Source organism: Malaclemys terrapin, chromosome 8 (assembly GCF_027887155.1).
Source record: "Malaclemys terrapin pileata isolate rMalTer1 chromosome 8, rMalTer1.hap1, whole genome shotgun sequence".
In the NCBI taxonomy this organism is placed as follows: domain Eukaryota; kingdom Metazoa; phylum Chordata; order Testudines; family Emydidae; genus Malaclemys; species Malaclemys terrapin.
In genome coordinates, this window is record NC_071512.1 from 86,949,634 (window position 1) to 86,967,805 (window position 18,172).

Genomic DNA, 18,172 nt, shown 5'->3' on the forward strand with positions numbered 1-18,172 from the left:
GTGTTTATATTTTCAGGATGGTGGTGTGATTTAGTTAAAATGCACAAGATTGAATGAATTAACAAGTTAATACTTCTTAATTTCTCAGTTTGAAAAAAGAATGAAAAGAAACAGCCATTATTGGAATGTATTTTTATCAGAGTGGGTTAATAGGCTTTAAAAGAGCTGGAGATCAATAATAAAAGAGAGCAAATCATTTGAGATCACACCGTTGTGTACAATAATGAAATCTTTCCTTTATTATGCACTGTTATTGTTAGCATTAGAGGGCATCCTCAATTTCTGAAAAGTAAAGAGCTCAAGAGGGGTATTCTTCAATGCCTGGATTATTAATTACCAGTATATTTTATTCTTCAAAAGAGTTTTTTTTTCTTTTAAATAATAAAACCCTTTTTCACAAAAGGAGAAAATGCTTATTCAGTCAACTGGAGCTTTAGTGCATATTTTTCTGCAGAAATTTGAAACATGGCATCTGTGTGTCTATGCACAACAACAATTGTTCTCTGTATGTAACTGGATACGAAGGAGGGATTTAGGTGTGGAAATGCATAAAACCATATAATGCCACCAGTCTGCGGGCAGATTCCTATTGTTGGCAATCTAGTCTAGGGTTACCATATGTCCTCTTTTTCCCGGACATGTCTGGCTTTTCGGCACTCAAACCCCCGTCTGGGGGGAATTGTCAAAAAGCCGAACATGTCCGGGAAAATGGCGGCTCTGCTCCTCCCCTGACTCTTCGGCTCTGTTTAAGAGCCGAGCGCTATGGGCTTCAGGTAGCCCCCTTGCCTCTGGACCCTGTGCCCCCAGCCGGGCACTTCCCCTCCCGGGTTCCGGCGGCGCAGGGTCCGGAGGCATGGGGGCTGCCCGAAGCCCAAGCGCTACCGGCTTCATGGTTTGCCGGGCAGCCTCCAGACCCTGCGCCCCCGGCTGGGCGCTTCCCCTCTCGGGCTCCAGCTGCGCTGGGGAAGCGCCGGCCGGCCGGGGGCGCAGGGTCTGGGGGCTGCCTGGCAAACCGGGAAGCCGGTAGCGCTTGGGCAGCCCTTTCTGCATGGCTGGGAGTGGGAGGGAGGAGGGGGCGGAGTTGGGGCAGGGCTGGGGGTGGGGAAATGGGCGGGGCCAGGGCCCGTGGAGGGTCCTCTTTTTTTATTTGTTAGATATGGTAACCCTAATCTAGCCGGATTATGGAGTCAATAGCTGGTATTTATGTGGGATGTTATCTTTAAAAATACACTCTGCACTGGCTGTATGTCTGTTTGAAAGAGCAGTGAAATTAAAGTTACAGATCCCAACCCTCCAAACACTTCCACACGTGAGGGACTTCTTGAATGCATTACATTAAGTACATGTGGAGGTGTTTGTAGAATTGGGGCCACAGTGGCATAGTCTTTCAAAAGATTTGGTTTTCTTTTCCAGTACATCAGCAGAATGGGAGCATAGTGAATTTCAATTTATTTCTAGCCTGAATACAAAACAGAATCAAAGATCAGAGCTGATAACACAACAGGAGGAGAGCAGAGGCAGCATTTTAGAGAAACAGATGCACTGTTCCCAAATTACTGCCTGTTTTTTTTTTATTTTATTTTATTTTATTTTATTTTTATTTTTATTTTTTTTAAATCTTTTTAGTTGATACTGACAGCAGTTCATTAACATTAAGCTAAAAAGAGAATGGGAAAATATATTCCATGCAAAGGTTAGAAGCATAGTTTTAAGGCTGCTGATTTGAAGTTGCATATTTTCAAGTAGTGGGGTATGGGAACAATAGAGACCTAATGGAACTGGGAAAGTGAATAGGGGAATTTGAAAATCAAGGTTTGGAGTTTACCAAATGACATGAAAAATAAACTGGGAGAAGGAATTGCAATTGGAGCTGAACCAAGACTTCTGGGTTTTGCCTTGCAAAAGGTTGCCTCAGAATGTTAAATTCCATTGTGAAACTTTTCCTAACTTTGGCAAATGTCTTGAAGCATGCAAAACTCTTTATAAAACTTATTAATAAACAAATTATTTGAACAACTAAAAATGCCATCATTATTAGTGTATTGCTTGTGAGCAGAACCAATGTCTAGTGCTCAGAGCAAGACGAGGAGCCAGGATTCCTAGGGTCTGTTGAAAGTTCTGCCAGTGTGACCAGAGACAGGTCATTCTTCTGTGCTTCTGTTTACAGATTTGATTGATGAAACTAACAATAGTCTGTTATCCTACATAGTGCTGTAATTAAGCCTTGAAACACCAATCTGTAAAGTGCTCACATGAAATGCCCTATAGAAGTTTCAAGTATTATATAAATAATTTATTTATTATATTAATATAACTATATAAATATTTATTAGTAGTATAACTACTTACATTGTAAGCTCTCTAGAGTAAGGACCATCTTTTTATTGTGTTTGTAATGGAACCCTCATCCTCGATTGGGGCTTGCTGGTGTGACTGCTATTCAAATTATACACCTCCTAAGTATTAATAAAATAATAATCTATTAACTTCACTGACCAGTATTGGTAGGTATTGCATGACAGTCGTGATCTAGGCAAACATAAATATCAGTCCTGCAAACACATTAGTACATGCTTAATTTTATTACCATATGTAGTCATGGTAGTGAGGTTAAGCATGTACATCAGTCTGCGGGACCAGTTGTGATAATAAAGCTAAACACATGCATGAGTAGTACCAGGAACTTATGCACATGTCTGACTTTACTACTGTAACACTTCATGGTAATAAAGTTAAACATGTGCGTTGGTGTTTGCAGGACTGGGGCCTTAAGTCATAGCACTGCTGCGCCCCCTCTCTCTCTTCTCCCCCCCCCCCCCCATAAAACAAACAAATAAACCCAGTAACAACCTAGCAGCGGCACTGTGGTAGCAGAAAGTGAAGCTTGTAATGATGGGTATTACTGAATTATGTAGCAGAGAGAACTTTAGAATGGGAATGGAGGTTCCTCATGTTTATGCCTGTTCTACTTCCACATGCTGCTGTAAGCTGTGGGGGTGGGAGATGAGGTGGTCCACTGGCATGTTTGTTTGCTATTTTTGGCTCAGTCTGTTAAAATTGTTGGATTAATTCCATTACTAATAGCTTTTAAAAAACCGTAAGAACTAAAATCCCGTAGATGTTTACTAATTTGTGCACTCTGTTATCTGCACTTTTCCACAAACTGGTGGTGTCGCAATCTCTCAGCAAATATTTAAAAGAAGAGTGCTATAGTGAGGTCTCATACTATTAAGGCTTCATTTATTAATACTTTTACAAGAGATCCCACAGTGCATTTACTAGCAAATGTTGAAGTTGCATGTATAGTTAATACTAAGCTATGTTTGTCCAAATACATGAACAAGTACAATTTATGATGTCTGCTCCCTAACCTGTATTACTGAATTTTCTCACTTTGGCCAAAATCCTGTGCCCAGCAAAGTAACTGAGCTAGAGTTACAAGAGGGCAGGATTTTACCACCTGCAGCCCAGATGACTCCTTCAGTCTAATTGCTGGTGTAGCCTCCAAGGTCTTTGACCCTCTCTGGGGTGTGGGTGAGGAAAGAGTTGGACAAGGGATCTGCATAACTGCCCTCCTTTTGCCTGTCTGTTATCCTGCCCTGCCCCCACACAGCTGGGAGGCTCCCTCTAGTGCTAGCGCTGGGGCAGGATTTGCAGTGAGTTTTCCAGTTCCAGGCCAAGTACAAAGTAATTCTGGTTTCAGTAACAGCTGTCAGAAGGTGGAAGGACCATTTTTTCTATTCCTCCATGTTAGGAGGGATCAGGGCTGGATTTCCAATTAGGCACAGTAGGCACATGCTGAGGGGCGCCGGCATTCTAGGGACTCCTAAAAATTAAAAGTGGGTTAAAAGTTTTTTTGTTTTTGTGTTTTTACAGAAAACACAAAGGTCAGCTGTAGGCAGCGTGGGGGTGGGAGCCGGGGGGAAGGGGTGCTGAAGATGCTGTGCCTAGGGGCGTGTAAGGTGTATACCGAGGCCTGGGAGGGATACTGTCCATTATTACGTGATTTTCCTTTACAGTGTGTGGTTTTGGTTTGCTTTTAATCTCAGCCATATGCGCCGACTGCATGGGTGATGTGGGGCTGGAGCACCCACGGGGAAAAAAATGGTGGGTGCTCAGCACCAATTGGCAGCCCCCCTATCAACACCTCTCCCCCCAGCGCCTCCTGCCCACTGGTGGGCCCCGATGATCAGCACCTCCTTTCCCCTCCCCCCCACGCCTGCCACGGATCAGCTGTTTCATGGCATCAGGAGGCGCTCGGGGGAAGGGGGAGGAGCAAGGGTGCAGCGCGCTCGGGGAGGGGCGGGAAGAGGTGGGGGCAGGGCAGGGTTGGGAAGAAGCAGGGATGGGGCATTGGGGGAATGGGTGGAGTGGGGGCAGGGCCCAGGCGGAGCCGGGGGAGAGCACCCCCTGGCAAATTAGAAACTCAACCCCCATGATCCCTGCCCCTCACAAGTGCTTTTTTTAAAAGACAACAGCAAAGCCAAACATTCAGTCAGGAAGAGTGGACGGACTGACCTGTCTCTTTGGATGCTATATTTTACAAACTGTAGTGTAGCTTTCACTGATTCTTTAATTGCACTCCAATGGTAGCAATAAGTCTCCCCCAACCATCTGAGGGGAAAACATTCTAGCTGGGTGCTGCTTGCATCACTGACATAGGGGTGTCTCAGTAATCCTGATGGAGAACTTCTGCAAGAATAAAAAGAGGGGTAGGTGGAGATCTTAGTGGGGAGGACAAGTAGATTCTTGTACAGTAGTTGTTGCTATTAATGCATCTTTCTTTGTCTCTTGTTGTTGCTGCAGACTTTGCATCTGCGTTGCCTACTAGTCTTTTAAATAAAAAGGTGGTTGTCCAGATCTACAAAGGTATTTAGGCTTCTAAATTCCGTTGGAATTAATAGAAGTTAAGAGCCTAAATACCTCTGTGGATCTGGGCCTTGGTGCTAATAAAAGGGATACACCTCCAGCTTTGGTTTATCCTCTCCTCTTTCTCTATCCTCTTTCATTTTGGGAAATTTATACACTCCACCCCCGTTACTGTTTCCAGCTCTCCAAATCTGACACTATCTCCAGAACAAAAACTAAATAAAAATAGAAGAGCTTGGGGGAGAATAGAGAAAAAACATCTGGTGTCTTGTCCCATGTCCCTACGTCGCACCCCCTCATCATCTGCTCAACATCCTCACTGCCTAACTTGTCACTGTTTTGTTTGTGATCATTGATGGTCACATGGGTAAAAACATAATCATATTTAGGGTACAGGTTTCATAGCAAGCTGATTTTACTCTTTTACCTCCAGCTCTACATCCACTGTGATGCATAACTTTTATTTATAGGGAAAACCACTTTTTGCTTATGGCAAAACTTCACCAATGAAAAATGGTTGTTGGTAAACTTCTGAGCGCTCTCTCTCTCTCTCTCGTTTTGTTTTGTGTCTTTCATAAAACTGGCAGCCACATTTTAGCAGATTTTCTTTACAGCTGAAAATTAATATTTGCAAACCCTTCCAGGGTCTGTTGGTGAGTAGTGATATTTGAATCTGCAGGCAGAAATAATAAATATTTGGGTGGAAAAAAATCTGAGTACAAAAGTAGGCCTGGGAGGGATAGCTCAGTGGTTTGAGCATTGGCCTGCTAAACCCAGGGTTGTGAGTTCAATCCTTCAGGGGGCCATTTAGGGAACTGGGGTGTAAAAAACAAAACAAAAAAAAAAACTGGGGATTTGTCCTGCTTTGAGCAGGGGGTTGGACTAGATGATCTCCTGAGGTCCCTTCTGTCCCTGATATTCTATGATTATAGACCAGGGGTTGGCAACGTTTGGCACGCGGCTCGCCAGAGTAAGCACCCTGGCGGGCCGGGCCAGTTTATTTACCTGCTGACGCGGCAGGTTCGGCCGATCGCGGCCCCCACTGGCCGCGGTTTGCTGTCCCGGGCCAATGGGGGCGGCGGGAAGTGGCGCGGGCGAGAGATGTGGTGGCTGCGGCTTCCTGCCGCCCCCATTGGCCCGGGACAGCGAACCGCGGCCAGTGGGGGCTGCGATCGGCCGAACCTGCCGTGTCAGCAGGTAAATAAACTGGCCCGGCCAGCTAGGGTGCTTACCCTGGCGAGCCGCATGCCAAACATTGCCGACCCCTGTTATAGACCTTGATGTGGGTTATAAAAAGTAGATCAGGAAAGCTGCTAAGTTTGTTGGATTTCAGTGACTCAAGTAGCGATCAGGACAACAAACTTGCAGAATGTATGGAGGGAAAATCATGTTTCAAGAAATAGAACAGGCCTATTTTTTAAACTTAGTATGAGCAGAAAACACTCAATGCTATTCTAAACTGAATACTAGGAATAGAAATCAGTGATGACAAATAAGATTGAAATTTGGAGCATCTAGCTATTATCTGATGATCATAATACTATTTAATTTGATATACAGTACTTACTACTGGCTATGAAAACACCCACATTTTTGACATTGGGAAAGATGAGTAAGAGGGAATGTGAATTATGGTACAAAATCCTGCCTGAATTCTCTAACGAGTGGGACATATTTGAAGAGACAAAATTCAGACCTGGAGGTCCAAAATTCAACATTGTGTCCTTGTATCTGCATGTTGATTTTTATATGTATTTTGAAAACATCACTGCTTCAGTACTCCAACACAGGTTGGCTAGTTAGTAAGACAGGATTCAGCATGGAAGGTGGCTGGGTCTGGAAGTTCAATGAGTGAGGCAGAGGGTATATGGTAAATGAGACTGGGATGTTGGGTGAGGGGGAAATAACACATGAACATATAATTAAAGACTATACTGTATCATAACATGTTCACAAGATCACAGAGTTAACAGGCAGGCAGTCTTAACTTTAAGATGCCCTGATTTCTGAGTGCTATATTCTGCAACTTTAACATTTCTTTAATGTAATTTTTTTACGTAATGAAGCCAGGAGAAAGGTTGATGGCTGGAATTATTGATTAGACACGCTTCTGGGAGTCGAGCACTGCGTTTCTATACCTGGCTGCTACAGATTTCCTGTGTGACCTTGGCCCCTCTGTGTCTTAATATCACCCATTTGTAACCTTAATATATAATAACTTACCTACCTCCCAGGGAGTTAAGGCTAAATGTAGTGGTGGAGATCCTTGAATGGGAGGCATTATTTAAGAGCAAGATATTTTTATTAATTCACTGTATGACTCAGCCCCTCTTGTTTGTAAGTTTTAAAAATGAAAAAAGGAATATAAATGACTGTTGCTCAGTTCACTTATTTCTGCAATTAAAGAATTTCTTAAAGCATTGAGGACTTATTTTCATTAACATCTTAACTGTGTGCAGTGCTAACAAATGCTATTCCTTATCCATAAGGATCTGTTAGGAAATCACCTAGAGAATTGTATATTTCTTTGCAAACATTTAGGAATAATTTCATTAGTGTTTCTTTCCAGAAACCTGAACAAGTAATTATGCATTCTGTCAAAACTGTCAAATTCTCATAGATACTGAATTTACCGAGTTATAATGTGGCATAGTTGGATTCACTTGAGGGGAAAACAACTCTTAGATACAAAAAAGTAGTATTTACATAAGCATATATTCCTATTAGAGATTATTACAGTTATGGTTAAGATCAAATAATATTATAGCTTGTCGTGCAATATATCTTCAAGTCATGCTTGAATTTGATATTCTCTCTTTCTTTGTAATTCATACCATCTGTATGCAGAAAGTAGCAATTTTCTACATACAAAGTGTTAATCCAGAAATGGATTTTGGAATATTTAATTCTCTTCCTCAGTATCATTTGCTGTCAGTATGACAGAAGTCCTATTTTAGTTTGATGCCACATGGCCACCTACTGAGCATAACTGGTGGGCAACTAATTTTTTCTGATGGACATATGGACAAGCATGCTGTTGTTCTTGGCCACAAGATAACTCCTGTCTACCCTCCCACACTTACTTTGAAATGTGTCCTCCAATAGGTCCATAAAACAAGCCCCTAACTGCACCAGTCCATCCCCAGTTGGCTGCATGAATAGGTATCGTAGTTTCCGGCCATGTTGAGGTGCGTCCAAGCTCTTTGCGAGCACTATCTTCACTCCAATTAATCATGCTGCATTAATTGCAGTTTAAAGGGAGGTCCACGTTGTCTTTCCAGCCACAGGGTAAGTACTGTACTGCAATTGCAGCTGCAGCAGGGGAGAGAGGCTGGGGAAATGTACTGAAACATGACAAGATACAGGCTGCAAGGGGAGGATTAATGCATAATAAAACACACATTAAAATTTTAAATGTTTAATTAAAAAAATCTTAAATAATTAAAAAAAAGAAGTGGAAAAGGCCTGTCTGTGCCATTCTGTAAGCAGTAGGTCGGGAAGAACAGAAACACTACCATTGCATAGACTACATCTTCTTAGGAAAAATGTCTGGCTTGTTAAGCTAATTGAGTAATTTGAATGGATGAGCATTTGTAGTTGCTTCACAAGGTTAAAATTCAGGTTGCATGAACTGTATCTTCTTTCCACAGTCAACAGCTAATACACCTAAACTATCTTAATCAGAGCATTTATTTCCCCCCCACCTTTTCTGCAAAGTCTTAAATTCTAGACATAATTTGATCCCACTGTATATGTTTTTGATGTGTAGCTTCAGTATCTTTCAAAATACTTAAAATATCTTATTTATCTTCTTAAATAAGTGAATGGAATTGTGGCTGGGTGCCTGAGATGGACCATACTGATGATGCCACATTCAAGGCAGATTGCAAGAACTAGGGCAGACAATCCCCAATGATGGTGGTTTACTCTATAATTAGATTCACCAAGCCAGGCACAGACAAGCTTACCCAGTACCACACTGATAAACCAGAAGCCAAAACACAGTCCATTTTAGGCATTCCAGCCTTTGGCTCCCATCCAGACAACTCAATCTAATATAGTGAGAGGTTATTGAAAACCCATTTCACCATGTGTGAGGTTCTTTCTAATCGAAAAGGATGAGACACATCCCAGATAAAACACAGCTTTTGAGAGGAGAGTGACAGTTTTAGAAAAGTGTTTTAGAAGTCCCACCTTCATATGTGTTCCTCAGTTTCTTGGATATCTATTATGATTCACAGAAAAGCTTCTTTTTATTTGGGGCTATTTAGGATTATAGCCATAAAGGATTCTTTAATTTGACACTAGGATTCCCATAGTGAGTATTTTATAATGATTTTGCAGTTAATAAATTAATCTGAGAAATTTCAGTAGTCCGCTGACAATTGCTTAGTCCTGTGGTTTTCAACCTTTTTTCATTTGCAGACCTTTAAAAATTTTTGAATGGAGGTGCAGACCCCTTTGGAAATTCAACCTGTGGTCCGCAGACTCCTACCATAGAAGTCTTAGATTGAAAACTGACTAAACAGAATTCAACTATAAATGTTGCACATACTTGGCATGGCATTTGACGTAGTATGAGACAGGGTGCTAAACTGTGAGCTTCTACGGTAATGACAACACTTCTGGTTTTTGACCTGTAGATGGGGATATTCACATACTTTTCATTGATCAGAAAAATCAAATGCCTATTCTGGGATCTGAAACTTTATTTTCATAGTCACTTTTTGCAGACCCCTTAGATATAGTCTGCAGACCCCCCAGGGTCCATGGACCACACACAGTTGAAAATCACTGGCTTAGCATGTTTGCAATTCCTCTGGAACATTAATCATTACGTATTGGTGCTGAGACCTACAAATATACAGAGAATTGCTTTAAATCTTCAATCTGCGTTGGAATTATTGATTTAAATTTAATATTAGTGTTTGTTTACTGTAACCTCTGTTTATTGTAAAACAAAATTCTAGTGGACTCTGCTCAGATGTGACTAGAACTGACCGGACAATCTCATCTAAAGATGACTTCAAACCTAATCCATTTTCTGTGTGCTTTTTTGCTGAACCGTTAAGCCATACTAGTAATATTTGTTTTTGGACTGCTTTCCTGTTTCTCCACACTCGTTGCCTCCCTCACTGGTCAAAACTGCCCCAAAGTACATACTCTTAGAACAAATGTGTTGTGAAATGGATAAGTCAAAATCCCCCTTGCCCCCCGACATCCTTCCCCCCCTCCTTCCCCCCCAGGTCAGATCATCTCAAGTATCTAGCACTGTAATGGAGATACTGTGGGCTGGATGTCTCTAAGGGCAGGTCCAGGGCCGTTCCTAGCCATTTTGGTGCCCTACGCAGTCTCCCCCCCCCTCCCCTGAGCGACACAAGTTACAGCAACGTAAGTGCTGTCCACGCTGGCACTATGTCAGTGGGAGATGCTCTCCTGCCGATATAGCTTCCACCTCTCACGGAGGTGGAGTAATTATGTTGAGGGGGGAAAGCTCTCTCCCATCGGCATAGAACGTCTTCACCAGACTCGCTACAGTGGCACAGCTGTATCAGTGCAGCTGTGCTGATGTAGCACTTCTAGTGTAGACTGACCCTAAGTCATCTGTGTGCCTCCCCATTCCTGGGGCTGGCTGCATGCTGAAGCAATCTCTGGCATAATTTAGAGAAGCCACAATGCCTCCATCCTACTCCTGGGCCTGGCCTGCTACAGAATGCCTTCTTCAAAGACGGAGTGAGTGATGCAAGGGGCCATTGGGAATTTCCCTATCAGAAACTCTTTGGCTTCACTTGGGTGTCTGGAACCTGAGTGCACAGGCCTAATAGCAGGGTGAGGGAAAATGCATCCTAAGAAGAATTTACTAGGTCAGTGGCTCTCAACCTTTCCAGGAGTCTCATTTGTCTTGTGTACCCTCAAGTTTCACCTTGCTTAAAAACTACTTATATTTTTATATCTGATTTTGTAAACAAGAGTGTCACAGCAACTAATACTGAAAATTACTTACTTTCTCATTTTTAACCATATGATTCCAAAATAAATCAATTGGAATATAAATACTGTGCAGTAATTACATTTCAGTTTATATAGAGTAGTATAAACAAGTCGCTGTATGAAATTTTTGTTTGTACAGGCTTCACCAGTGCTTTTTATGTAGCTTGCTGTAAAATTAGGCAAATATCTAGATGAGTTGATGTACCCCCAGAAGATCTCTGTGTACCCCTGGTTGAGAACCATCGTACTAGGTGACACCCAATGCTGGCACAGAGACCAGAACAGTTAAAGAGTGAAAGACACAACAGAAGCCTTGTTACCAGTTCCAGGATAGGCAGTCAATGCTCACTTAATGAGAAGGAGGAAATGTATTGCTTAAAAGCATGAAGAAATAGATAACACAGCAGATATAGCTCTCTCTTTCCATATAGCTGTTTTTCTATTTTCTGGATTGTGAATTTTTTTCAAATTGTGGCTAGCAATGTGGTATATTTATTCTTTTAAACTTTGCAAAAGGCATAGGCTATTGTTCTTGCAATAAATAAATGAAGGTTGCAAAAGACTCATTATGTTTCATGACTATGTCCCACAATACCACGCCTACTTCTCTGTCTCTGGTTTGCATATCATAATGACTTTGCAAGAACCCTATTCAAGCACCGTAACCCTTGCAATTAAAATTGCTCATAAATATTCCCTTGTTAAATTAAATTTCTTATTTCTTTATAGCACTGTTAGCTAGATAGGCTACTTCACTGGAAAGAATATTGTGCTTTGCCATGCTAAAATCCCATTGGTCGTGATGTTGATCCAACAGATTTTTTTATTAGACTTTTGAGAGCATTGATGGTAGCTTAATTTCTCTTTGGTATAAGAACAATCATTAATCTAAGAAGCCCTAATTGCTGTATGAGATTAAAACTACAAGACTGAGACTTATGCAAATTTCTTTCTTTCTTTCTCCAAGATGTTTTTGGGAATTTGCCTTTCTAGACAAAATGTTAAGAATTGTTGATACTGATTTTTATCTTTTAATGTTTTGCTTTCTGTTATGAATACAATGTGATAGTTATTGATAAATGAAGAGAAAATAGAAAAAAAATCCCATTGGAAGGGTGGGAGAGCCTGGGCTTGCCCATGGGTGGGAGAGCCTGGGGTTGAACCCACTATGACTACAGGATGAGCCCCACCTGAGAGGGATCAGGTGATTCCCCTGTAAAGAGCAGCTGGAAACTACAGGAGGGGGGCGGGGAGGGGAAAGGGATGCTTAGAGGGAACAGAGACTATGAGGAATGAGCAGGCTCTAGCGATGTCCTGGGATTAAGACTCTAGTGAGGAAGGGCTGCGAGTAGCCCGCTAATACAGGAGAGACCCTGATTAGGTAAGGGAAAGAGTGCAAAAGCTCCTCAGGCGGGGAGACCTGGGAGTAGAAAGAGAAATGCTTGTTTGTGGGACTTTAATTTTGGACTTCCTGAGTTTTATTTTGAGTTATTTTCTGTTAGTAAATGCAAACCCCAATGAAGTATTTTGACCTCAGAAAAAGGGTGGAATCTGAGTATTGAGCCTTTTGAGGGAGAAGTTATTAACAAGGGTAGCCTAGAGACATTCCTGGCCAGGAGAGGGTACATGGGAGACAGCCAAACCCTGTTACGCAGGGGAAAAGAGGATCAAGGAAACGCTGTATCTCCTTGTGGCATTTCCATGTGTGCATCACAAGGTGAAAGATTTGGCGGGAGGGATCTGTGCAGGAGGCAGGGATGTGAAAAGAAAAGGGGAAAAGAATCTGCAACCCTGTGTATAAATCTCTTCTTTTGTGTTGCCCGTCATGTTGACTGTATTCATTCTACCCTATACAACAGCTGCATGGCTTTCTGAAGAGCTGTACTACTAATGGCCATGCCATGTCCTGATCTGCCCCATGTGGGAGTAGACTGCCTTTAGTGATACAACATTTGGGAGTTCATATTTCTAGTGTTTCTACCTGCTCCAGCTCTGGAAAGCTTTTTTTTACATGGGCAGCTTGTGGTTCTCCTAGCATAAGTGTAGGTGATAGAAAATGTTCCACTTGCACTTCAAATCCATTGGGCCTATTTCTCTGCTCTCTTGCACCAGGTGTAGTCATTTGCACCCGTGATATATGCCAGCATGTGCCAGCAATGCCCCTCTGCCATGTACATTGGCCAAACCGGACAGGCTCTACGCAAAAGAATAAATGGATACAAATCTGACATCAGGAATCATAACATTCAAAAACCAGTAGGAGAACACTTCAACCTCTCTGGTCACTCAGTAACAGACTTAAAGGTGGCAATTTTGCAACAGAAAAGCTTCAAAAACAGACTCCAATGAGAAACTGCTGAACTTGAATTAATAAGCAAACTAGATACCATCAATTTAGGCTTGAATAGAGGCTGGGAATGGCTGAACCAGTACACACATTGAATCTATTTCCCCATGTTAAGTATCCTCACACCTTCTTGTCAAACTGTCTGAAATGGGCTATCTTGATTATCACTACAAAAGTTTCTCTTAATTAGCCTCTTAGAGTTGGTAGGGCAACTCTCACCTTTTCATGTTCTCTGTATGTGTATATATTTCTCCTTACTATATGTTCCACTCTGTGCATCTGATGAAGTGGTCTGTAGCCCACGAAAGCTTTATGCCCAAATAAATTTGTTAGCCTCTAAAGTGCCATAAGTACTCCTGTTCTTTTTGCGGATACAAACTAACATGGCTGCTTCTCTGAAACCTGTGCAAAGTGAGTGTAAAATGCTAACAAATCAAGATGCAACAATTTCAACCATTTCACATTGGGGTAAATGACTTCTCAAGATGGTAAACACTGGAGAAATAGACCCATTATTGCTTGTCATGTCGTCTTTTAAGAATTGCTCCCTGTTATCTTGATAACATCCTTCTTTGTATTTGTGAATCACTATCGGCAGCCCCTCTGCCAGCTGTTCTCCAGTCTACACCTAGTTAGCTCTCCTTGTATATTTTATTTTCTGAATCTTTTATTCTGTTAGTTGAACTCTCTCTCCAGCTTGTGTGGGTAAGGAAGCCAACCTTGATAAGGTACTTTCTTGACAGAAATCTTATGTTGCCACAAATATTGTGGGCAGCAAAAGACTTCCAGGAAAGATGATCAAAATGCAATGAAGATAGGTCAGAGAAAGGACATGGGTGGGAGAGGGGGAGAAGGAAATTATTCAGAGATAAATTTATGTCCCCAAAGGAAAGGTGTATACTGAACAGCTATCAATACATCAGGATTATAAGAGGCTAGTCTGATGAATCAAAGATTAACACTCAATTATTTTTGGCAAAGAAATTACCAAAAGTACAGAAAAGTTAATAGGTTACGTATGAATGGAAGAGAGGAAAAATGACAAGAAAAGCAAAGGTGGAGGAGAAGAAATGCAGATAAGATTAAGAAAAAAGGCCTTTAATATTACAAGTACATGAGGCACGAAAGGTCAGTGAATGTGGAAGAGAGGCCTCTAATGGATAGACAGGTAATTTATTGATAGGGTATTGTAGACATTGATTTGGAAAAAAAATATTAAATGAATCCTTTGCCTCAGTGCTCACAAAGGAGAAGGAAGGAAGGGAGTAAAATGCCTAAAGCATGCAGGATTATAAAAGAATAGGTGGTCAGGAAATTAGAATGAAGATGCACAAAATTTCTGGGCCAGGTGGGATCCATTTAATAATTCTGAGGAAGGACTGAAAGAAATTAGAAGTTATTCAGAATGTCTCATGACCGCAAGGAGATAATAAGGGACTAGAAAGAAAATATCTATGTTTCAGGCAGAGTCTAGGGAAGATCCATGAAACTACAGTCTTGACTTTAGCATTAGGAAAATAATACTTAGTACTTTTCATCTTCAAAGCATTTTACTAATACCACACCTTGTGATAGAGGTAAGTGGAATTACAGATAGAGAGCTAAGAACAGGGAGGTTGTGACCTATTGGGACACTTCCTGGGGGTACCATCTGCCCTTAGTGTGAGGAAGCCTTGTCTGTGCCTGATGTGGGTCAGCTCCTCAACCCCGCTGGTCAGGGGCAACACAAACAGTCCCCTCTGAGCCTCACAGGCTAACAATAGGCACGCTCAAGCCCTCCAACTGTCTGCTTGGGGAGTCCTGCTCCCGTTCCACTGGATACTCGCAGTATTCACCAAATCACTGCTTCCAAAGAAACAGCACACCCCAGTTTACCAGTTCCACCTCCCATCACTGCTCTGCTTAACTCACAGCACTTAATTTGTTTATAGTGAAAACAAACATGTTTATTTAACAAAGCATAGCGATTCAATACTAGCAAGTAGAAATGTGGGAAACAAATTGTTCCATACGAAATAAAATCATAACATGCATGCTTGAGCATAGATTTAATCAACAAGACACTCTCATGTCTAGTAGAGTATTGCACATTCAAGATCCTTGCAGCACTTTACTCCAGGCTGGCTGTGACCATGAGACATACATGCTGTCAGTTTGCCTCCTAGGTGAAGGATTCAGTGTGTTTCTTTGCACTCCAGGGTATACCAGACCAATCCGTTGCCTTTATTCTTATACAGGACACCCTCTTGCTGTTTGTTTCTTCCTGTAGATTTTCTCTCTTGCAGATTTCACAGTCTCTCACTTTTTTCACACAACTTAGTCAACCTGTGGAACTCTTTGCCCAGGATGTTGTGAAGGCCAAGACTATAACAGGGTTCAAAAAAGAACTAGATAAATTCATGGAGGATAGGTCCATCAATGGCTGTTAGCCAGGGTGGGCAGGGATGGTGTCCCTAGCCTCTGTTTGCCAGAAGCTGGGACTGGGCGACAGGGGATGGATCACTTAATGATTACCTGTTCTCTTCATTCCCTTTGGGCCACCTGGCATTGGTCACTGCTCGAAAAGAGGATACTGGGCTAGATGGACCTTTGATCTGACCCAGTATGGCCATTCGTATGTTCTTAATTTGCACCAGCTTACTATGCAAACAGGCGTACAGTTTGAGGCACAAAAAACATACATGCCAGACAGGGAGGGACGTGTCAGATACCTCCTGCCTGAAAGGAACATCTCGGAGGTATGTCAGCTTCTGGTGACCTGCCTTAACTCCAAGATCTTAAGAGCACAATTTTCAATGAAGAAACATAACTCCTTAAATATTATCCATACATACATTTTGCAGTGATTATGACTATTATGCAGATATCAACCTAGGGAATCTCTGTAAAACCCTATGTACCCTCTGTAGGCCAAATAATGAATCAGTGTTCATCCAGTGTTCTGGATGATGGGATGGATTGCACCCTCAGCAAGTTCGCGGATGACACTAAGCTGCGGGGAGAGGTAGATACGCTGGAGGGTAGGGATAGGGTCCAGGGGGACCTAGACTAATTGGAGGATTGGGCTAAAAGAAATCTGATGAGGTTCAACAAGGACAAGTGCAGAGTCCTGTACTTAGGATGGAAGAATCCCATGCACTACTACAGGCTGGGGACCAACTGGCTAAGCAGCAGTTTTGCAGAAAAGGACCTGAGGATTACAGTGGATGAGAAGCTGGATATGAGTCAACAGTGTGCCCTTGTTGCCAAGAAGGCTAACGTCATATTGGGCTGCATTAGTAGGAGCACTGCCAGCAGATCGAGGGAAATGATTATTCTCCTCTATTTGGAACTGGTGAGACCACATCTGGAGTATTGTGTCCAGTTTTGGGTCCCCCACTACAGAAAGGATGTGAACAAATTGGAGAGAGTTCAGCGGAGGGCAATGAAAATGATTAGGGGGTTGGGGCACATGACTTATGAGGTGAGGCTGAGGGAACTGGGCTTATGCTGCACAGTTTTCTGTGCAATGCAAGACAATACAATTTGGGTTTGCACTCCAGAGGAGGAGTGCACTTGAGTACTGGGCAATTCCCTAGATGAGTCTTCCCATGCAGAGCTGATTTTAGTGTCTCTGTCTTTCTGCAGCTGGGTGTGTCCCTACCTGTGTGTGTGCTGGAGGAGGCTTCAGGGCCTGGCTCAGCAGGACAGTGTAAGGGAGTCCAGGGCTCGGTGGTAACCCAATACATCAAGTGGCACCCTGGAATGGGGGGGGGGGGGAGATAACCCATGACAATGAACTCATGTATATTAGAACTTTGTGCATTAGAAAAAAAAGATGCAGTGCATATAATTGTTGTATAGGAAATAGACTGTTGCACAAACAGTTGATCTACTGGGTTGATAGGCATGGTATATGGAGTGCTTTGCTTAAAGTGTGAGTCTGCGAAAATGGCAACTCCTTACTGAGCAGATGTACTCCCTGTGTGTGTTCATAGTCATATCTTCAGTGATGAAATAAGTATTCATTATTTTTTACTCCCATGAGCCTGGCAGAACTACCACCACCATTTGAAAGTGAGCTGGATTCTATTCAGGCTCCTATCTCATCAACAGAGTGTTCCCTAATGCCTGGTCTACACTTAAAAGTTTGGTCCACATGGCTACATTAGACAGGGGCAGGAAAAATCCGCACCCCGGAGCACCATAGTTTTGCTGACCTAGCACCCAGTGTAGACATAGCTGTGTTGATGGAAGAATGCTTCCATCAATGCTGCTGCCATTGCGTGGGGAGGGGATGCTTCTACACTAATGGAAAACCCTCTTCTATTGGCATAGGCTGCATCTACACTATGGAGTTATACTAGCATAGCTAGAGCAACCCGGCTATGCCGTATAGTCTCCACATTGTAGACATACCTTAAGTTTCAACTGCAGGGCTAAATTCTTCCCTGGCTACATCTTTGCAACCCTAGTGGGGTTCCATGGGTTTAACAATGGGCAGAACTTGGCCTGTAAAATGATTGATTGTGTACAGGTCAGAGAAAACCCAGCTTAATATTTTTTCAGGTCCCAAGCTGCACAATGGGCAGGTAGAAGAAACTTTTTTTTTTTACTAGTAAGCTGAAGAAATGTGATTGGGAAGCCACTGAGCAACAATAAGACATGGAGCCCAACAATGCCATTTTTTTTCAGTCCTCTTTCAGAAAAGAACTGGCTAAGACATGGCAAACTGAGTGACCTGTTGTATTAATGTTGATTGACTCTCTGGACCCATATATTCCAAGGCGTTATCATGACCCTAGAACTGCCCAACGTTAAACAGTTTTAAACGTGGCTCAGGCTTAGAATACAGAGATCTCAGCCTGCTTAGAATCATGGACAATATACTATTAAACATACTTTTTATTCAAGATGCAGGGGGGGGGGGGGGGGAAGAAAAATCTGCTAATGCATTTGAAATGTAAAGTATTAAGGCTTTTATTT

The 18,172-nt window shown here is 42.3% G+C and overlaps 1 protein-coding gene across 1 annotated transcript in view; it reads left to right on the plus strand.

Moving 5' to 3' along the window:
- The window catches only part of SLC44A5 (solute carrier family 44 member 5), a 204,363-nt gene that overhangs the window by 21,483 nt on the left and 164,708 nt on the right, over positions 1 to 18,172 (plus strand). The window lies entirely within an intron of this gene.